General features: G+C 38.6%; 1 protein-coding gene across 1 annotated transcript in view; it reads right to left on the reverse strand.

Annotated features, from left to right (window-relative positions):
* The window catches only part of KCNMB4 (potassium calcium-activated channel subfamily M regulatory beta subunit 4), a 65,136-nt gene that overhangs the window by 42,166 nt on the left and 1,561 nt on the right, over nucleotides 1-21,409 (reverse strand). The gene's annotated exons all lie outside the window — the stretch shown is intronic.

Consider the following 21,409-nt stretch of genomic DNA (forward strand, 5'->3'; position numbering starts at 1 on the left):
GACAGAGGGATTTAAGAAAACTTTCCTTAGGTTACAAGGGCAAATGGAATAGCTGGGATTCAGACCGCAGAGTATTCTTAATCACTGCACCACACTGCCTCCCTTTGGGGCTTCCCAGTTTTCCCTCTTTGGAGCCCCTGATTTGGAGGTAAGGGAGATGTCCTGACTTCTGCACCCGTCTCTTGCAGAACTAGCGTAACGTTTCTTTGGGGATGGAATTGGCGTAGTTTTCCTGAGGACTAGTGGGCTGAGGCCGCCTGTTGCAGCCCTTTGTTTTTCCAGTACATTCTCAGAGATAGGCATTGTAAGTCCTTGCTTGTACCCTTCTGTCTCAATTTGGCTTCAGGGTTGGTTTTTGGTGCCACAGATGTAATTTCACTTAGGTGAATTTATAGACACAATGTCTTTGGTCATGGAGGACAATGAGAATTCCCTTGGAGAAACGTCTTCATACAGTTCTGACCTTTCTTGTTTTTCATTTGCAAAGGCAGCATTTCCCAACTTCTAATATCATTATCGCCCAAACAACCTTCACTAGAGGCTGTGTCATTTGCTGCCTAAACTTGCATGAAATCACTTTCTTTAAAAAGCCAGGGGAAAAAGAGGCATGAGACAAAATATATTTGTTTAATGCCTACCTTTTAGAGAGAAAAACTGACTTTTGTATTCGTGAAGGAAGCTGATGGGATCGAGTGGGCTTTTCTGAGTATGTCAACGTAGAGACTTCCAGTGAGTTTATTAAGGGAAGAAACTAGCATCACTTGATGTGAAATATTTGATTACGTATATATTATCACTTATTTTCCATGATCTTATTTTAGGGCTTATCAAGATTTGTAACAGTATTCTTTTTCAGCCTACCACAATGAATTTATATTTTAATAGAACACTTCTTGAGTGGGTTCTTTGTGATGTGTCTTGAGGATTGCATTTCAATCATGTGGGCAGAGTAGGCAAAATTCACTTTCTTCCTTTACTGAGTCATTTAAAAAAAAAAAAACCATTGCACAAAACACGTGGTCTATTTAACTAAACACTGGGGGCTGGATTCTATGTTAGGCATTATCTAAGAAAGAGAAATGAAGAAACTGTTTTGGTTCCAGTTTCTTACTTGACTTGGTTACGAAGGGTAGTACTGAAAGACATAATACTGGAATGGCTCTAGTAGATTAAATAATTTCCAAAGTAAATTTGGTTAGAAAATGAATTCTTAAAACATTATCTACTGGAACACAGGTTTAATTATATTTTATACCATAATCCCCCATTTTCTGAAATCCTGTAAGACATCTCTGTACCAGCTATGATTTGTAATTTTAATGACATTTCTGACAATATAAACATATAATCATAAAAGCGCACACACACACACACACACACACACACACAAAAGAAAGCAAAAAGAAGGGAGTTCCCTGGTGGTCTAGTAGTTAGGATTCAGTGCTTTCACTGCCATGTCCCGGGTTCAATCCCTGGTCGGAGAACTGAGATCCCACAAGCTGTGTGGCCAAAAAGAAAAAAAAAAGAAAAAGAAAAAAAAAGGAAAAGCACTGTGGAATAAAAAGTGTAACTGAGTCATTTATAAACCCCACAATATTTCACATGCCTCATGACTTCACACACATTCCTTATGAATGTAGGTTAACTGAGCAAACACATACAAAATTATATGTCAGCTAAAAATTTAAATTCTAGGGCAGGTGGTTCCAGAACGTACACACATATCTGAAAGCTAAATGTAAGTAATTTTATGGAAGAATTTGAAGGTCAAATAAATGGCTTAGAAAATGTGAAAAGTAAGGGTAACTAAGAACACGAGATGCTAAAATGAGCTCTTCAAAGAGAGGACGTTGGGCAGGTACAGAATGGTACCCAGACTAGAACAGTGTTCATCAAAGTATGGCCACAGACCACTGGACTGTTTGTCAAAAACACCCACCCTCCTGAGGGTCTGATTCAGTAGGACTAGAAATCTGCATTTTTAACAGTTCCCTTTCCGCTTCGGAATGACAGATTTGGGGAAATGATAGTTTAGGCAATAAACCATTCTTGATTGCTGAGTACAGGATACATAGATTAGATGTTACTCCCTATCCCTCTTCTTCCTCCCTTCCCAGGAGTATGTAGTGTGGTAACAGCAGCATACTCAAAAGGTGCTTTGTGATTACAAAATAGGAAGAGAAAATTTTGGCTTCAGGAATGTAAGAGAAGGCTTCACGAATGTAAGAGAAGGCTTCACAAAAGAGATGATGTGATTGTGTCCGTAAGGTTGAACAGGAGTTTGCTTCTCAGAGAGTGGGTTGGGAAGGTGACATTCCAAGAAGAAATGGACTGTGATGGATGTTCCAGAAAGACTGGATCATCTCATGTGCTTGTAGGAGTGGGGCATGGGAGACGGCGCTGGAAAACGCCCACAATATCTAAGCTACCACTCATGAAGAATTGTTCCTCTATTCTTACACGCTTCGTGAAAAACTGCTCACTACCTCCCTCAGAGTATTCCTACCCGCCCCCAACACTCCTTTAATTAGAATGTATTATTATGTGTTGATACTACAGCTACATTTTTGTAATTTAACATCATTCATTTAACTTCTGGATTCAAGTAGACTGCTAAAGTTGGTGACATTATTAAAACTGAGGAAAGTTTGGAACAACATTCCACTTTCAAGAGAAAATAGTTCATTCAGCTCGAGAGCTGGAAAATAAAAATACAGTGCCTTTGCCAAAAATAGAGGTCGAATCTCAACAGAAGTCAGATCAAAACAAGAAGTTTTCATCAGGAAGAAGCTCAATAATTATTATTTATAACAAGCATGACAGTAAAAATCTGTTCAATGACTTATGATGATAATTTAAATTCCTTGACGAGACGGTCAATCCACTTACGACCATATAGAACACTGAAATGAAATAAAACATCTTAAAGTTTCATGCAAGCCTTCAGATATGACTCATAATATACGTATGTGTGTATATATATTTAATGAAATACTACAACCATCATCTCTGCATGAATGAAACCAACAAGCCCTGTCAATGATAAGTCCCCTAGAACCAGGACTGATAGATGGTGGTGATGAAAAGTTGATGCTTCCCATTTGTGGCAGAATGTATTTTCCAAAGATGGCTACACCAATATCTATCCTGTTTTACCTGCTCTTAAAATGTGACATTGACACTACTCAGGGATGTGGGTTTCTCTTCCCTAGAACATGGATGAGCCTGTGATTACAGAGGAAGTGATACCACGTGACTTCTAAGGCTAAATCAGAAAAGAGGACACAGCTTCTGCCTGCATCTCTCTTTGGGAATGCTTGCCCTTGGAATTCTGACACTATGCTGTGAGGAAGCCCAAAGTAGCCCACGCAGAGAGATCACACGGAAAGGCCGGTGTGGAGAGGAACCAAGGCCCCCAATCAACAGCCAACATCAACTCTCTGATATGTGAGTAAATGAGCCTTCAGAGGATTCTAGCCTCCAGCCTTCGAGATTTCCACTGGGACCTCAGACATCACAGGGCAGAGATAAATTTTCCCCACTGTACCCTGCCTCTATTTATGACCCACAGAATTTTGAGCATAATAAAAATGATTTCATCCATTGACAGTAATCTTTGACAGCAACTAAGAGATCATAGGACCCCTAGGACTAAGAATGTGGAAATCCGTTAAGGTTCTCCTTGATCTACATACCTGAAAAAACTTGAGGTTTCATGAAGTAGAGTCCAGTGAGTCACCACGATGTAAGACAGGACTCCTTACCCAATCCCCAGACCTAAAGCTCCTTGCATGAAGGGCAGGCTGCTTATCCCTGAAAAACACCTGTGGCAGCACCTCAAGTAATGCCTACTAAAAATCTTCTCCTACCCTTTCCCAAGAGAACATGCAAACATTTACAAGAGTAGCTGTGCAGTGGGGGAAACGGCAGTCATTTAGAGTATTATTGGACACTGGCTCTGTGCTAACCCTCATCCCTGGGGACCCTAAGTATGACTGTGCTCAGAATGCAAGCTCATGGGGTCAGGGGAAAATGGAGTTTTGACCCAAGCTGATGTCAGAGTGGGTGCAGTGAGTCCATGAACTCTCCTGTGGTTGAGATTCTGAATGTACAGATGCAATAAACATGCTTAACAATAGTCCTAATTCCTACCTTGACCCCCTTTATCCATGGAAAGAAGGCTGTTATGGTGGATGACTGAAACTACCTCCCTCTTCCCTAGGAAAGTCACAGAGATTACAGGAGTGGGGATTCCTGCCACATTAACGTTTAACTTGCCCAACTGGCTCTTGAAGAAGACTTACAAGTCCTGGAGAATGACTGCATTGTTAAATGTATCAGTGGTAACTCTACTTTCAGATGCTGTTTCAGAGACAGTCTCTTTACTGGAGCAAATAAACCTTCCTCCAGAGCCCATTCTATGGGAATTGATCTGGTCAATGCTATCTTCTCCATCCTTGACAGAGAACACCAGAGACAGTTTGCTTTTATCTGGCAGAGATGGTGTAGACCCTACTGTCTTACTCAGGTCTACCTCAACTCTCTCTGGACGTCATGCTCTAGTGTGCAGGGACCTTGACCCCTCGCCCTCCCATGGAACATCATACTGTCTGTACATCGATGATATCATGCTGATCAGAAATCAGGGAGTACAACTGCCCTAGATTCCTTGGTAAAGCACTGGTGTGCCAGAGGGTGGGAAATGCAGTGGCCTGTTATTTCAGCGATGCTTTTGGGGGGTCTCGTGGCACAGGGGCTTTCTGGATATCCCCTTCAAAGTGAAAGAGAGATTGCTATACCTTTCACTCCTTAAAACTAAGAAAGAGGCACAATGCTTGATGGACCCTTCACATTTTGGAGGAAACATTTACCCACATTTGGGATTGCTCCTCTGACCCCTTACTGAGTAACCCATTTACCAACCAGCTTTCAGTGGCAGCCATAGCAGAAGAACCCACTCCAGCTACTCCAGGCTACAGAAAGCTCTCGATTGACTTCTGTGGCCCAGGGCCTCCAGTGGTATCCAAGGGGTCTGTGCCAGAGTGGAGGGATAGGTGGAGCCGGTAGAGATCTCCGACAGTATAAATCAAACTCAGGCTTTCTTTGACAAATCACTGTTCTTCTTTTGAGAAACCCGTGGTTGGTTACTGAACGCCTGAACATCAGACATCCAGTCACCACGTTATCCATGGTATACTGGGCTAGTTGACCCACTGAGACAAATAAGTGGCATTTTCCAGGCTAAAGCAGGTCTTGCAGGCAAATAAGATTCATAAGAAAATGGCTCACATTCCCAATGCACCTTCTCTTTTGTATCAATACTATGGCTTTCTCCAATTTGTCCTGATGTGCAGTTGTTAATCTGGGCTTATTTTCCTCATACTAAGATACAGCTACCTCCAGGAGTACTCTGCAGTGTGCCAGGGAGTACTTGAAGCCTATGACCAGTTTTGGTGGATGAAAACATTTGAGCTCAGTTTGAGCAGAACTTTGAGCATAACTTCTGATTGTTTATTTCTCTTGAAAGGAATGACGTTGGAGGTACAGACCTACACTGATTTATGGGCACTAGATGACAAATAATAGTAAACTGATTAGTATACGTTAAAGCCCCAGAAACAGAATTCTGAACAATACATAAGATTCAAAAGTTATATTTCCCATGCACCCTTTCTCAGGAAGCTACTTGAGGATGTACTCCATCAAAGCAAGGGTATAAAGAGGAAGGCATGGGGTCAAGCAAACAGAGTACCTAAAAGAGCAGAGACAGAGCAGGCCTAAGGTGCAACCAGTTCGGTGCGGGGCAGTAGGATGAAGGAGTTCAGAAAGGGTATGCCTGGAAAGCTTTTTTAAAAGAGAAAAAAGTAGAATGAAACAGTTACATATTATGAATAAGTATATGCAAAAAAAGTGTACAAAGGAGTTTTACAATTCTGTGGGAACATTTTGTTAAAGTAAGAGAAAGGTACACAAGGAAGTAAAATATTAAAAAGGGATGCTTCTCAGCTCAAAGAAAATAAAAAGTTGCAATAAAAAAGAACAATACATAGTTAAAATAAGTTAAGCACTCAATGCTAATTTAGCCAAAAATTATGATATTTAAAGGATGAAGGGAGGAAAAATGAGATGGAGTGGGGTGGTGTAAGAAAGTTAAATCCTCAGATACAATCATAGGCAGGTAATTATGTCTAAAATATATACATCAAACTGACAGCAGTGTAAAGCAACTATACTCCAATAAAAACAAACAGACAGAGGCTTCCTAGGTGGCGCAGTGGTTGAGAATCCACCTGCCAATGCAGGGGACACGGGTTCGATCCCTGCTCCAGGAAGATCCCACATGCTGCAGAGCAACTAAGCCCGTGTGCCACAACTACTGAGCCTGCGCTTTAGAGCCCATGAGCCACAGCTATTGAGCCCATGTGCTGCAACTCCTGAAGCCCACACGCCTAGAGCCCATGCTCCACAAGAGAAGCCACAGCAATGAGGAGCCCGTGCACCACAATGAAGAATAGCCCCTACTCACTGCAACTAAAGAAAGCCAGTGCACAGCAAAAAGGAGATCCAACACAGCCAATAAAAGAAATAAATTAATTAAAACAAACAAACAAATAAAATATATACATCAGAGAGCCTACTGTTTAGAAACATAGAGGAAAATACTAGGAAAAACAGAGAACAAAAGTAGGTTAAATACAGTTGTCTCTGGATGCCAAAAGGGATTGGGACAGAGGAGTTCCAAGAGTTCTATAGAGAACTTTCTCCATTTCTTCTATGGTAATGGGTCTATTTTTTTCCCCCCAAATCATTATCAGATTGTTTTAGTTTGGAAGTTTGTATTATCCTAGAGAATCACCATATCATCCTATGGTTTCAAATTTATTGACATAGTATTTGATCAAAGTATTCACTTGAAATTACTTTAACTTTTCCTGTATTTGCAGTTACTTCCTCATTTTTGTTTCTAATTTTGTGTTTTTGGTGAGTATTTCTTCAGTAACTAAACTTGCTGAGGATTCATATCTAAACTTATCTTCGGGAAAAAAAATTTCTGCATTCCTTAAAAGTACTCAATGTATCTCCAATGGGAATTTATTTATTTTATTTTATTGCCACACTGCTCAGCTTGTGGGATCTCAGTCTCAGTTCCCTGACCAGGATTGAACCTGGGCCATGGCAGCGAAAGCCCAGAATCCTAACCACTCCAATGGAAATTCTGAAGCGCTGCAAAATTTAAATGCCATAAATTTGTGTTGTTAATTTTCCATCCAGTGGCTCTGCAAAATCAAATTAGTATCAGCTGAAAAACACTGAAGGGCAAGGTGCTTGACATCAACCAGAAGAAAACAGACATTAAGTACTTCACATGGGCATGGGAGAAAGAAAGCTCAACCGATGGTGGTGGATGCCACCTCGGATCTAAGCAGTAAGCGTGTGAGACACACACACACACCCCCGTCCCCAGGACTGTGTAAAGTCCTCCGACAACTGCACAGACAGCAAGCTCCAACCCAGCAGGGATTTCCTTTACCACTGCATCCCCAGAGCCTAGAATAGTGCCTGCCACATGCAGGTCCTCCCTAAACAACTGCTGAATTAATGAGTCTACACATATCTTTAAATAATGCAACGTGTGGAAGATTTGTACAAGTAGATATTTTCCCACCAGCTGTGAAGATGAAGGAATGGAGAGCTGGAAATATTGAGATACCAGAAACTAAGCTGTTGCCTCAATATTACAAATAAAGTTTGTGACGAAGTCCCTAATTGCTTTCCTCGTCTGTGAAATTTTCCCTACTTGATGCCTCACTAATTACAAATGCAAATGCCAAGGCTTTTTTATTCCACAAGTATTAATCAATCATACCTTCCTGGATCATACATTTATCCGTATATTATCCATATGTTATCTGTATGTTATCCATATGTTATGTGTAATCTATATTATCCATATATTATCTATAATCTATATTATCAATCATCCTCAGCCTGTGAAGAAAATGAGGATCAAGAGGTTGAGTGACTGGCCTACAGGTGCACACCTAGATTCAGGTGTAGGTACCTTGGTTTCAACACCTTTTCCATTATACCAGGCAGCTTCTAAAGGTCTGCTATACGTGCAGCTCTGCCCTGAACACAATTTGTGAAACCTAAGGTGGTCCCTGAGACACAAACTGTAGAAGAGGCTTTTTGTTCCTTCAGTGGGTGAGGTGGGTATACAGCACACTATGGTTTTCTCAAGTAGGCTGCTTCACCTTCACACACACTGATCCTCTCAGTTGTTACCTAGTCTTTCCCTGTGTGTTACACAGAGCATTTATTTTAAAGTAATATTTCTGGGACTTCTCTCATTACAGAAATAATGTTTTACCAGCTATCTGGGCATCGCTTAGCTCCAGTCAAACTGACACAGAAAATTAACCATTACACCTAGTCTTATATGAAGAGATGGTCATTTATTGTTAAGAGCTCTTCACATGAGTTTTAAACTATTGCTCTACCATGGTGCAAATATTCTCCCAAATTTGTCATTTTTCTTTCAATTTTAATGTTTTTAAAAAGTTTGTTTTTTCTTACTGTCATTAAATGAGTATATTCGTCTATGATTTTTGTTCTTGCTATCATCCTTTGTCCACTGCCCAAATTATGTAGTCACCTATATTTCTAGTACTTTCAGTGTATTTTTGTACACTAAAAATTTATTCCATTAAAATTATAATTTTATTTTAATTATTTTCTAATTTTTGAGTATTTTGCAAACAAATTTTATTTGGGAATTAGTATTTTTAAATACATATTTTTTCCAATTGTAGGGAAGTTTTAACCTCTTTACAAGTTATTTGAAATGCCAAATTTGCAAAGTAAATCTCTCATCATATCATATCTCTCTTGGCAACAGCTTTACTGAAATGTAACTGACATACCATTCACTTCACCCCTTTAAAGTGTGTAACTCAATGGTTTTAAGTAGATTCACAGAGGTGTGCAATCACAGCCACAATCAATTCTAGAAGACACCCTATACATAGCCTTTAGCTATCATTCCCAAACATCCTATAGATTTCCTTATTCTGGACATTTCATGTGAATGGAATTGTATGTGTGATCTTCTGCAGCTGATTTCTCACATTTAGCATGTTTTCAGAGTTTATTCGTGTTGTAGCATGTATTGACACTTCATTCCTTCTCATAGGCAAATAAAATTCCTTGTATGGATATAGCACACTTTATCTGTCCATTCATCAGTTGGTGGACAGTTGATTTATTCCCACTTTTGGCTATTATGAATAATGCTACTACGAAAAGTCACGTACAAGTTTTTGTGTGGACATGTGATCTCATTTCTCTTGGGTATATACCTAGGAAGGTTGTTGCTGGGTTATATGGTAATTGTTTAACTTTTTGAGGAACTCTCAACTGTTTTCCAAAGCAGCTGCACATCTTTTACATTCTTACCAACAATGTATGAGGATTCTAATTTCTCCACACCCTCATCAAAACTTGTTATTGTCTTTTATTTTTTAATAGTCTTCTCGTGGGTTGAAAGTGGTCTCAGTGTGGTTTTGATTTGCATTTCCCTAATGACTAATAACACTGAACATATTTTCATGTGCTTACTGGTCATTTGTATACCTTCTTTGGAAAAATATCTGTTCTCAACTTTTGCCTGTTCATATATTGGGTTATTTGTCTTTTTGTTGTTGTTGTTATTGAGTTGTAGAGATTCCTTATATATCCTGGATATTCAACCCTTATCAGACATATGATTTGCAAATATTTCCTCTCATTCTGTGTTTGTCTTTTCATTTTCTTGAAGGTATTCTTCAAAGCACAAGTGTTTTTTAATTTTGATCATGTCCAATTATCTATTTTTCCTTTGGTTGCTTGCAGTTTTTGTGTCATATTAAGAAACTGTGCCTAATTCAAAGTCATAAAGACTTACACCTATGTTCTCTTCGAAGAACTTTATAGTTTTAGTTCTTATATTTAGGTCTCTCATCCATTTGAATTAACTTTTGTGTATGGTGTGAAGCAGAAGTCCAACTTCACTCCTTTGCATGTGTATATACAGTTGTTCCAGCACCACTGGTTTAAAAGACATTCTTTTCTGTTGAATGCTCTTGACACCCTTGTCAAAATCAATTACTTATAAATGTATGCACTTATTTCTGGAATCTCAACTCTATTCCATAGATTTGGAATCTATTCCTTATGCCAGTACCACACAGTCTTGATTATTGTAGCTTTCTAGTAAGTTTTAAAATTGGAAAGTGTGTCTTCTAATTTTGTTCTCCTTTTTCAAGATTTTTTGGCTATCCTGGGTCCCTTATACTTTCACCTGAATTTCAGCATCAGCTTGTCAATTTCTGAAAAAGAAAATCCAGCTGAGTTTTTGACAGGAATTGTAATGAATCTATAAATAGACTTAGGGAGTGTTGCCATCATTACAATATTAAGTTCTTCCAATCTGTGAGCAAAGGATATCTTTATTTAGTTCTTCTTTAATTTCTTTCAATAGTTTTGTAGTTTGCAGCATGTGTCACATTCTTTTGTTAAATTTGTCAAATGTATTCCTAAGTATTTTATTATTTTGATGCTACTGTCAATAGAACTGTGTTCTTAACTTCACTTCTGGATTGTTCATTGCTAGTGTACAAAAATATAACTGATTTTTGTATATTGACCTTGTATCCTGCAATCTTGCTGAATTTGTTCATTAGGTTCAGGAGTTTTTTTTGTTTTTTTTTTTAAGTGGATTCTCCAGGAGTTTCTATGTACAAGATCAGGTGATTCGTGAATATAGACAGTTTTACTTCTTCCTTTCTAATATGGCTTGTCTTTTGTTTCTTTTTCTTGCCTAACTGTCCTGACTAAAACCTCCAATACAATTTTGAACAGGAGTGGCAAGAGTGGACATCCTTGTCTTGTTCCTGACCTTCGGGGGAAAGCTTCTGGTCTTTCATCCTTAAGTATGATATTAGTTGTAGGTTTTTCAGTTTCCCTTTATCAGGCTGACGAAGTTCCCTTCTATTCCTAGTTTGTTGGTTTTTTAAGTCATGAAAAGATTTCGTCAAGTGTTTTTTCTGCATATATACGCATGCCAGTTTTGTCATTTATTCTATTAATATGTTGTATTACATTGATTTTATTACGTTTAACCAACCTTACATTCCTAAAATAAATTCCACCTGACCATGGTGCAAAATTATACTCTTTTCTCAAAAAAAGAAGAGGAGGGAGTACATCCCAACTCATTCTGTTACTATGATACCAAAAGCTGACAAACATACCACAAGAAAACTACACACCAATATACATTATGAATACAGATGCAAAAATCTTCAACAAAATGCTAGCAAACCAAATCTTGGATCATATAAAAAGGATTATATACCATGACCAAGTTGGGGGAATTGGAAGTGAGGAGTAATGTGCATGAGATTTCTTTTGGGAGTAATGGAAATATTCTGAATTAGCAATGATGGTTGCACAACTCTGTGAATATACCAAAAAATTGTACGCGTTAAAAGAGCAAATATTACAATATTTGAAACAGATCTTTTTTTTTTAAAGGAAGCTGCCTGCCCTTTATTTTTCTCTTTCTCTCTTCTTACTGCCTAAAAGGCAGAAGTGATGCAAGTTAGGAAAACCATGTTAAGGGATGTTAGAGCAACAACAGAGTAAGAAACTGCGTGTTTGAATGACCTTCCAGATCAGAATGGCACAGCCGCATAGACTGCTTACAAGCTCAGACATTTACAAAAGAGAAAAAAATTAGTATTTCCTTTGTTTAAGTTACTGTTATTAGGTTGCTATTAAAGTACCCCACATTTTGCTGTACAGCAGAAACTAACACAACATTGTAAATCACCTATACTCCAATAAAAATTAATTTTACAAAAGTACCCCACTCAATATCCTAGTTAATTCAATCAGATTGTTTGTACTTTTTTACTACTACAAACAGTTCTGCTATGAAAACCCTCATATATACTTCTTTGAATATGTGTTACAGGTTTTTCAGGATAAACTCCTTGAAGTGAATTTGTTGTCACTTCACTTGGTTGTCACAGTGGTTGTCAGGTATGCACAACTTCAGTTACACAGTGTTGATATATTTGATTATTTTCCTAAGTGGTTGAGCCAATTTTCTAGCAATGAGTAGGATTTAACATCTTCTCAAATACTCACCAACACTTGGTCTTATAAAACATATTAAGTTTTGCCAATCTAATGGGTGTGAAATGGTATTCCATTATTGTTGTCATTTGAATTTCCCTGAGATTATTGGAATAGAGCATTTCTTCACATTTATCAACCATTTGAGTTCTTTCATGAATCAACTGTACATAACCTTCACTGATTTCCCCATTATGTTATATGTCGTTTTCTTAATGATTTGTAGTCATTTTCATAAATGCCGAATAGTCCTTTGTTGATTACTTGTTTTACCATTATCATCTACTAGTCTGTGGCTTACATTTTCACTTTGTTTACAACAATTTTAGTCATACAAAAATTATTGTTTTAACATGTTCAAATGTTTCCATCTTTTCCTTGTATGATTTGTTTTTTAAGCCTTATTTGAGAAAACATTTCTCAGGCCTAAGTCATAAAGATATTTTCCTATTACAACTCCTGAAATTTTGTAGTTTTCACATTTAGGTTTTATTCCATTTGGAATTTGTTGTTATGGGTGTTAAGTATGTATCACATTTTATTTCTTTTTTATGTAGACTTAATGGCTTAAGCATCAGTTATTCATGAAGTCACTCTTTCTCTGATGAATTTCCCACATCTTCTATGTCTCTCAGTAAAATTTAATCATTTCTAGCTTAATTTCACTGAGGATATAATCTTGTTTCGATGCTATGAAATCTGTTAAGGCTTGGTTTATGGCCCAGAATGTGATCAGTTTTGGGAAATGTGATGTGGGCACTTGCAATGATGTGCACTCTGCTGCTACTGGATATACTACTTTACATATGTCAGTTTGGTCAGTTGTGAAACATGTTATTCATATCTGCTGGATGGGTATTGATATTACTTTTGTCTGATTATTTATCAGTTACAAACAGAGGTGTGTTATAAACCTCTCATCATGATAGACTTGTATATTTCTCCCTTGAGATATTTCTACATATTTCTGCTTTAATTTTTTTTTAAATGTATTTCCAGATTATATTTTTAGGTACATCTCAAAATAGAACTATTATATTTTGTTGAATTAAGTTTTACAATTATGAAATGTCCCTTTTTATCTCTGGTAACAATTTTTTGCTTCAAAGTCTACTATATTTCATATAATACAAGTACTCTAGCTTTTCTTTCTTCATTTTTTGGGGGTTGATGTTTGTATGGTGTATGTTTTCCAGTCTATGATCTCTACCTTTTAATTGGAAGAATTAGTCCATTTATATTTAACATAATTATAAATTTGGGTTTAAATCCACTATATTATTTTTTAAAATTTATTCTACCTGTCTATATTCTTTTTACTCTCTCTTTGCATTCTTTTAAACTGCTTGCTTTATATTATTTCATTTTTCCCACTTATTATCTTGGTATTTACATACTTTTTTCCGGCATAAATTCTTGAATTCCAACGCAGAACCACTAATTAGAAATCAGGGTGAAATTTCTGATTCAATGGTCTAGGATGGGACTTCAGAATGTGCATTTCGAACAAGTTCACAGATGATGCTGATGCTTCTCATTCACTGTTCACGCTTTGAGAACCACTGGTTTGCAGAAAGAAACTGACTAGATATAAGGAGATTCATGAAGAGATACTGTAATAATCAAAGCAACTGATAATATCTTTGACTAGGACAGTAGCAGTGAAAATCAAAGAAAGTATTAATACCAGAGAATAATGATACCATTGACAGAAACAAAAGATTCCAGAATAGAAGCTGGTTTTAGAAAGATAAAGATGATTTTTACATTTTTATCCTTGTAATAGAAGAAACAGAGGTAATTATAATCAGAATAGATCTTACTCTCACTAAGCAGTATTATTATCTGGTTTTCCATTCTTAAGAACTATTTTAAAATAAAGTTGCATCAATAAAGACAATTATATAAATATATTTATTACACAGGAAAAACTGGAGTAAACTTCTAGGATTTAGAATTCAATTTTCTAGGATTTAATTTCCACTAATGAGATACAACATCAAGGTATGCTGCTGCAATACTGTTAGATTATAACTAGTAAATTGGACATTGGATAAGGTTTCAAAGTCCCTTTGGTTTATTGCATCAGTTAGATGAGTGGCACAGAAGAATTAGATGAATGGCTATTTCTTCGCATGTGCTTCAGTATACAGAGAACTTCTAGTGATCCAATCTGTTGGATTCTGCTACCCAACCAAGCAAATACATGAAACAAATTTGTTTGATTAGTTTATTCACAAAAATGATCACAAATTTAAAAAATTTAATAAACACAGTTTTCCCTTTTTTTTTTTTTTTTTTTGCCGAGCCATGTGTCTTGCGGGATCTCAGTTCCCCAACCAGGGATCAAACCTGTGCCTCCAGTGAAAGCACCGAGTCCTAACCACTAGACCACCAGGAATTCTAGTTTTCAATTTTATAACACTGGTTTTAAAAGAAAAGAGGATATCACTAAAACTCAAAAGTACAAATTTTTACACATTAATTTACGTGCCCTAGACAATACCAAAAGCACAGTACGAGGAACAGTTAGAAACATATGTAATATTAAAAACCATTCTGTTCAGTATTTTACTGTGAGTATTTATGGTAATTGTAATATAAATGTACTGCTTATCTAGGAACTCAACTGAATATGAAATTCTTCTAAAGACGGGAAAAAAATTTTAAACCTAAGGTAAATAAAACTTGACATCTTCATTCATAAATGAGTACCAAAAATATTTTAGATAAACAAAATTGACAACTCACAAAAATCTTTATAATTCTGAGGCAAGTTTATGATAAAATATATGCATTTCCACCCCAAACTTTAACTGAAGTATACTGTAACATCACAAATCTCTCTTATAAAAGTTTCTGATTAGAGTTTGAGGTACGTAATATTGGGAGTTCTTACAAATAATTGAGATCTTCATAAACAGCATCCACAAATGGATGTCAGGGATGGGTTACGACACATACTCTCAGACAGAAAGATCCTAGCCTCTACAGATTAGATTGTTTCTAAAGAGCTGTAATATAGGTGGATATTATCTGATCAAGTTTTCAAATATCATATTAGTCACCTACTCAAAAGCCCTCCTTGACTTCTGTATTAGTTTCCTGTTGCTGCTATAGCATAAACTTAGTGGCTCAAAACAACACAAATGTATTATCTTACAACTCTGGGGGTCAGAATTCCAAAATGGGTCTCACTGAGCTAAAATCAAGACCTCAGCTGGACTCTATTCCTTTCTGGAGGCTCTAAGAAAGAATCCATCTTCTTGCCTCTTCCCACTTCCTTGGGAAAGGGAATTGCCTGCATTCTTCAGCTCATGTCCTCCTTCTGTATTCAAAGCTGGCAACAGTCAGCTGAGTCTTCTTCAAATTGCATCACGCTGACCTCCTCCTCCACATTTAAGGACCCTTGTGATCATACTTGTTTCACCAGGATATCTCCCTATTTTAAGGTCAGCTGATGAGCAAACTTCACTCCATCTGCAACCTTAATTCCCCTGTGCTGTGTAACAAGATACTCACAGGTTCTGGGGATTAGGCTGTAAACATCTCCGGTAGGGGGCATCATTCTTCCTACCATGGCTTCCCAATGACCAGCAAACCCATCTTGTTTGTCAAGGGCCTCTACTGGCCCCAGTTTACTCTCTTGCCTTACCCTCAGGGCTCTGCTCTTTGTGCCCTGGGTCCCAGCCACACCAGTTTCCCTGCGGATCCTCCAACACACCCCATACTCCACAGCTTTGCTCCTGGCATTTTTCTTTTCCCTCATGTTCTCTTCCTTCCTCCATGCCTTTCCTTCCTCCACGCCTTTCCTTCCAACATAAAAATCCTATGTATTCTCAGAACTTCATGGCAAATGCTTCATTCTCCAGGAAGCTTCTCCCCTAATCGTTCCCCTCTAGATGTTTCTGTCATATTGTTTGTACCTCCCAGAACTTGAGATTTTGCCTTGTTTGGTATCTTATCTCCTCTGCTAGATAATGATCTCCTTTAGGGCAGACACTCAAGAATTCATTCGCACTTGGTGTGTCAGTGAGGCATATCTAAAACTGGACCCTTGGGAGTGGAGGGGAAGACCGAAGGAAACGAGACAACCTTTTCCTTCCACCGAGTCGCGCTCCACCAGCGTCTGCGGGGCTCACCACGGCTGCCCGCGAGCGCCGAGGCCGGGACCCCACGGCCCGCGCCTGCCCCGGCAGGTCTCCACTGGGATTTCTTTCCGAGGTGCCAGCGCAGCCCAAGCCCTGGCCACAGCTTTGTTGCGTCCTCCCCTTCGTGCTCGGCTCCTGGTCCCCAGGCTCCGCCGCCCGCACCCTGAGCCAGGACCCCAGAAGTGCGCATCGGTGGCTCTGGCGAAGAGCCTGAGAAGTCAACTGAGGCCAATCAAATTTCAGAACCTCTACTATCTGATACCAGCATCTCCAAGGATGAACTGTTATAACCAGATACTCCTCTACTCTTGACAGTACACCTCTCCCTAGAAGAGGAGAAAGGGAGGGTGGCCACCTTGATCCGGCTGAAGCATCTCCAGCAGGCCTTCTCTGGATGTCACATTGAGGCTGCCCTTCTGCCACACCACCGAGCTGGTGATCCCCAAGTGTGTGGACATGGCTTTGCTCAGCAACATCCTAGCGGCCTATTTCTTTGTCTCAGGCTATTCTGGGGAGAAAGGACACTGGAGTTGGAAAAGAGATGTTTGAAACTCTGGTATCATGTTTTCACAAGCAACTGAATTGACAATCTCCTCAACTCTATAGCGAAGACACCCCGAAATGAAGTGGGGTATGGCAGGGAGGGTCTGGAGTTTCCAAGGCCTCAGATGACACTTGCAAATAGGCTGTTGTAAGAAAATATCTTGGGTGAGAGCAAACAGGCTACTGGACTTTGGAACTCTACTCAGCACAAGAAGTACCTGGCAGTTTTCCATTTTGGCCAGCATGATGACCCTGAGTTGTGATCAGTGAGCATGGTAACCCAATGAATGCCCTGGTATTTAACATGTGTCTTATGATCTTGGTAAGGTGAAAAGGGTACATGGCCCTGTTTTTCTCTCCCCTTCAACTGTTTTCCTTCCCACTCCATGTTCTGGAGTTAAATACTGCTTAGGATGCAAGCAGATAGTGCTGTGAGGAAATGCGGGCTGAGATAGAAAGAGAAGGCAAGGAAATGGAAAGCAGTGTGGCTAAAATAAAATGCATTAGATCTAGTAAACAAACAAACAAACAAAAAAACCTCAAAAAACCGGACCCTTGCTTTTCATGCAGACTCCTCCAAAATTACTTCCCCTCCAGTATTCCTATCTAATAAAACAATGCCCCTTCCCCAGCTGTGCTTGCCACAAACCTTGAAGTCATCCTCGATTCTTTTTTCCCTCATTCCTCACACCCAATCCATCAGTGGACCTTATCAGTGCTACTCCCTGATCTAAGTCACCATCACCTTTTGCTTGTCCTACTGGACTCCCTGTTTCCAATCTTGCCTCTGACCCTCTCCCCTTGGCACAAGTCAGCATGCATGCGTGCACACACACACATTCTATTCTCATCTCAGCAGCCAGAGGGATCATTTAAATATTTCAAAAGTCTAAGTCTGATTATATCTCAGTCCTGCTTAATGTCAGATAGCTTACCATCATGCTTAGATGAGAATCCTAAGTTCTTATAATGTTCTATAAGGTCCTAGCCTCATCTCCCACTGTTCTCTGCCTGCTCACTGTCATCCTCACTGTTCCTCACACAGGCCTGGCAGTCACTTGCCTCAGTGCCTTTGCACTTGCTGTTCCTCAGCCTGTGGAACACTCTCTCTCTGGATAGCCACGTGATTCATTCCTTTATGTCCCTGAGACCACTGATCATCCTCTCATGTTCTTTGGGTCTCTGGAAATATCACTTCATCAGAGCCATCTTCCCTGACCATCCTATGCAAAAGAGGAGCCCTCACTCCTACTGCTGTCTATACCTTTATGCTGCTTGAGTTTTCTTTGCACACCTATCATTACATGACTTACATTATAAATCTATTTCTTATCTGTCACTCTCCACCAAAATGTAAGCTCCTTGTGGACAGAGACTTTGTTTTGATCTCTATTCCAGTCCTAGAACCCAGGAACACACACAGACAAAATAGGCATTTAATAAATATTTGTTAAATGAACGAATTCAACTTTGTATGTCCTCCTGTTTCTTGCCCTGTTCTTTGATTATAATAGATGCTGAAGAAGTATTTGTGGAATTAAATTTTATGTACATCCCCAATACTGCTTCATATCATCACCAGAGGAAAAACAACCACCGTAAGCCACTTTTCCGTGGAGAAATAAAGACTGTAGACAAGCTGTCACAATTCAGATTGGCCTTTTATTACTTAGTTTTGATATGATAGACCTCCTTAGGGCACAAAGTATTGAACATTTAATTCAAGGATTCGGTTCAGAAATTAACCCCAGCAGACTACACTGTCTACCCAGGGAGAGTGTGTGTGTGTGTGTGTGTGTGTGTGTGTGTGTGTGTGTGTGTGTGTGCGCGCGCGCACACACACGTGCTGGGGCAGGGGGAGGTGCATACTAGTATGGATGTGTAGGATTCCAAGAAGGTGCCTAAGCCACAATTCCCTGTAGTTCATTACATCCAATTTCAGGGGATATACTTAAAGCCTGAAGCCTCTTACAGTTTTTGCCTATGTTTTTCTTCTCTTCATGCGTTTCTCTTACCTTTATAGTAGTACTGGTTTCTTAGAAATAGACGTTTGTCTTCTCTTTCTAGGCTTTTCATATCAGAGAAAGAAAAATATTTAAAAATAAAACACATAGCCTCTAATCACCTACTCTCTCTTGTTCCATATACAAGAGGCTGGTTTTAAAAATTCATCTTTTCTTTGCCATCCAATGTATACAATGAGGCAAAAGCAAATGTTTGGAACTGCACAAGCTCATTTCATTTACATTAAACCAGTTTTATTGTCTGGAACTGCATAAGGTCATTTCATTTACATTAAACTAATTTTAAATGATTCTCTTCTTTTCCTTCAGAATTTGAGTCCCTCTTTTCATACCAACTCCCTATATTCAGTAGCATCAGTAACATCTTTTAACCTAAACACACAAAAATGTTAATCACCATGAATCCCCTGGGTTCTTCTTTTACTTTTCTTGCACAACAGATGAGGACATTTTCTAAGCCAGTGTTTATCCTTTACTCTGTCTACAGACTAGAATTACTTATAGAACTTTTTAAAAAACACCATTGCCCAGGACCCACCCAAGACCAAGTCCAAATCTCTGAAGGGTGGACCCAGGCATCATAATTTCTTATCTTTTTTTTTTTTTTGGGGGGGGTAGCTGTGCCAGGCAGCTGGCGGGATCTTAGTTCCCTGACCAGAGACTGAACCCTCGCCCTCGGCAGTGAAATCATCGAGGAGTTCCCCAGAATTTCTTTTTAAAGTTCATCCAGTGATTCTAATGTACAGCCACGGTTGAGAACCAAAACTCTTAGCACACACAACTGCGAGTCACAAAGAGATAAGGCAGTGATGAGAACAGTAGCCAGAGGAAGCTGACCCCAAATTTAGATTTTGCTATGGCCAATCCAAAGAGCAGGTCACTGCCCTGTGGATAATGAGGACTTGACTTGATAATTAAGATAGCTAGGATAACTGACCTGAGTACTATATTACATGGCTGGATACAGTGATTGCTTTAGAAACAAGGATAGGATTCAAAACATAAGTTGAATAGGACTTAAAAATATTTTAAAGAAATTTTGAGTCAAAGGTCAAATTTATTCACACTAACTTCCTTAGCAGTCTCTGGCTTAAGAAGTTATATATTTGCAATACTCAAGGGAGGGGAGAAAGTCCTTGTTCTCTTTTCCTAAGAAGAGACTTCCCAAATGGCTTCTTGTGCTGGTGGGTCATGAAGAAGAGAAAGTTGAAGGTGATTAGGAGCCATGACACTGTAGGGAATCTAAATATTCTGCAGAGAGAATGGGTGGGGACCCCAGGCCTTCACTAAAGAGGTAAGGTCTGGGTGGCCAAGATGCAACAGCAATGGGCAGTGGGTACTGCCTAATTGCCAGGGCACCGTGGAAACATTCTGCTTACGTACTGGACTCTGGCACAATGTTTTGGTTAAGCTGAATTTTTCCATCACTAACTGCTTACGAGAATTTCCAAACTGAGCATTTCATTGCTCAAGAGTAGAAGAGTGACTGCAAAAGAACACACTTATGTTCTATAAATGGTACAATGCAATCACAATTTGGATAAAGAGATATATACTGCTTTGGCCAAGCAAACCTTGACTAAATTGAATGGGATGTCGTTTGTCATTTTCTGCAACAGGGAAAATGCTAGTAACTTTCTCCAGTTCTGTCATTTCTTGTATGTTTTACTTTATAAAATCTTATTTTGTTCAGATACTTCTTCAAAACGATTGTTGCCAGGATCCAAACCAGCACTGGAAGAAAACTGATTATTTGCAACAAAAAAGAGAGAAATATCAAATCCTAGGATTACATACAAAGCATTACCACTCCTTCCAAGTGATTTAAAAACAACACTTTCTAAATGATGAACTACCATACAATCTCTAAATCACTATTACTGCTTGACACTTTTATATTAATGGTTCAATCCTGAAAAAAGTGATGTTTCTGAAACCCTGCAATTTGTTTTGAAATTCCTGAGCATTGAGCAGCTTAACTTACAACATCTGCCTTTGAGACATTATTGTTTCTTCAAGACTTTGAACATTATACTCTATCTAAATTCTGTTCTATATTTACTGCTTGTATATTATCATCATTTTTAAGGTTCTCTTCCTTTGTCGGCAAGAGAATCGTTTTTTGAGGTTTTTGTTTGTTTGTTTGTTTTAAGGAATTCCCTTTTTAAAATTTTTCCAAATTCAAGAATTTACTGTTTAGGAGACAAGAACAGGAGTTTTACCGCAGAGAAATAAGCTTATTTTAAATAATTTTAAAATACTGATATAGAATTCTTCTTATGGAGTGATATAATTATACCTCATCACATTTAACGGAAAGTTTTCCTATGTACACAAGACTCACTCCCTTCTGGATTGTTTTCTTGCCTGATCTTCAAGCACTGCTCTCACAAAGAGGGAAAATGTCAGTAACTTTAAAGAAGATACACACCTTTACTTTGATAGTTAAGCAACAAGAAGACCAAAAAAGGCCAAGGGAAGAAAGAAAACACGAAAGAAAATCCTTTTTGC

Source organism: Hippopotamus amphibius, chromosome 7, assembly GCF_030028045.1.
Source record: "Hippopotamus amphibius kiboko isolate mHipAmp2 chromosome 7, mHipAmp2.hap2, whole genome shotgun sequence".
NCBI classification, from domain to species: domain Eukaryota; kingdom Metazoa; phylum Chordata; class Mammalia; order Artiodactyla; family Hippopotamidae; genus Hippopotamus; species Hippopotamus amphibius.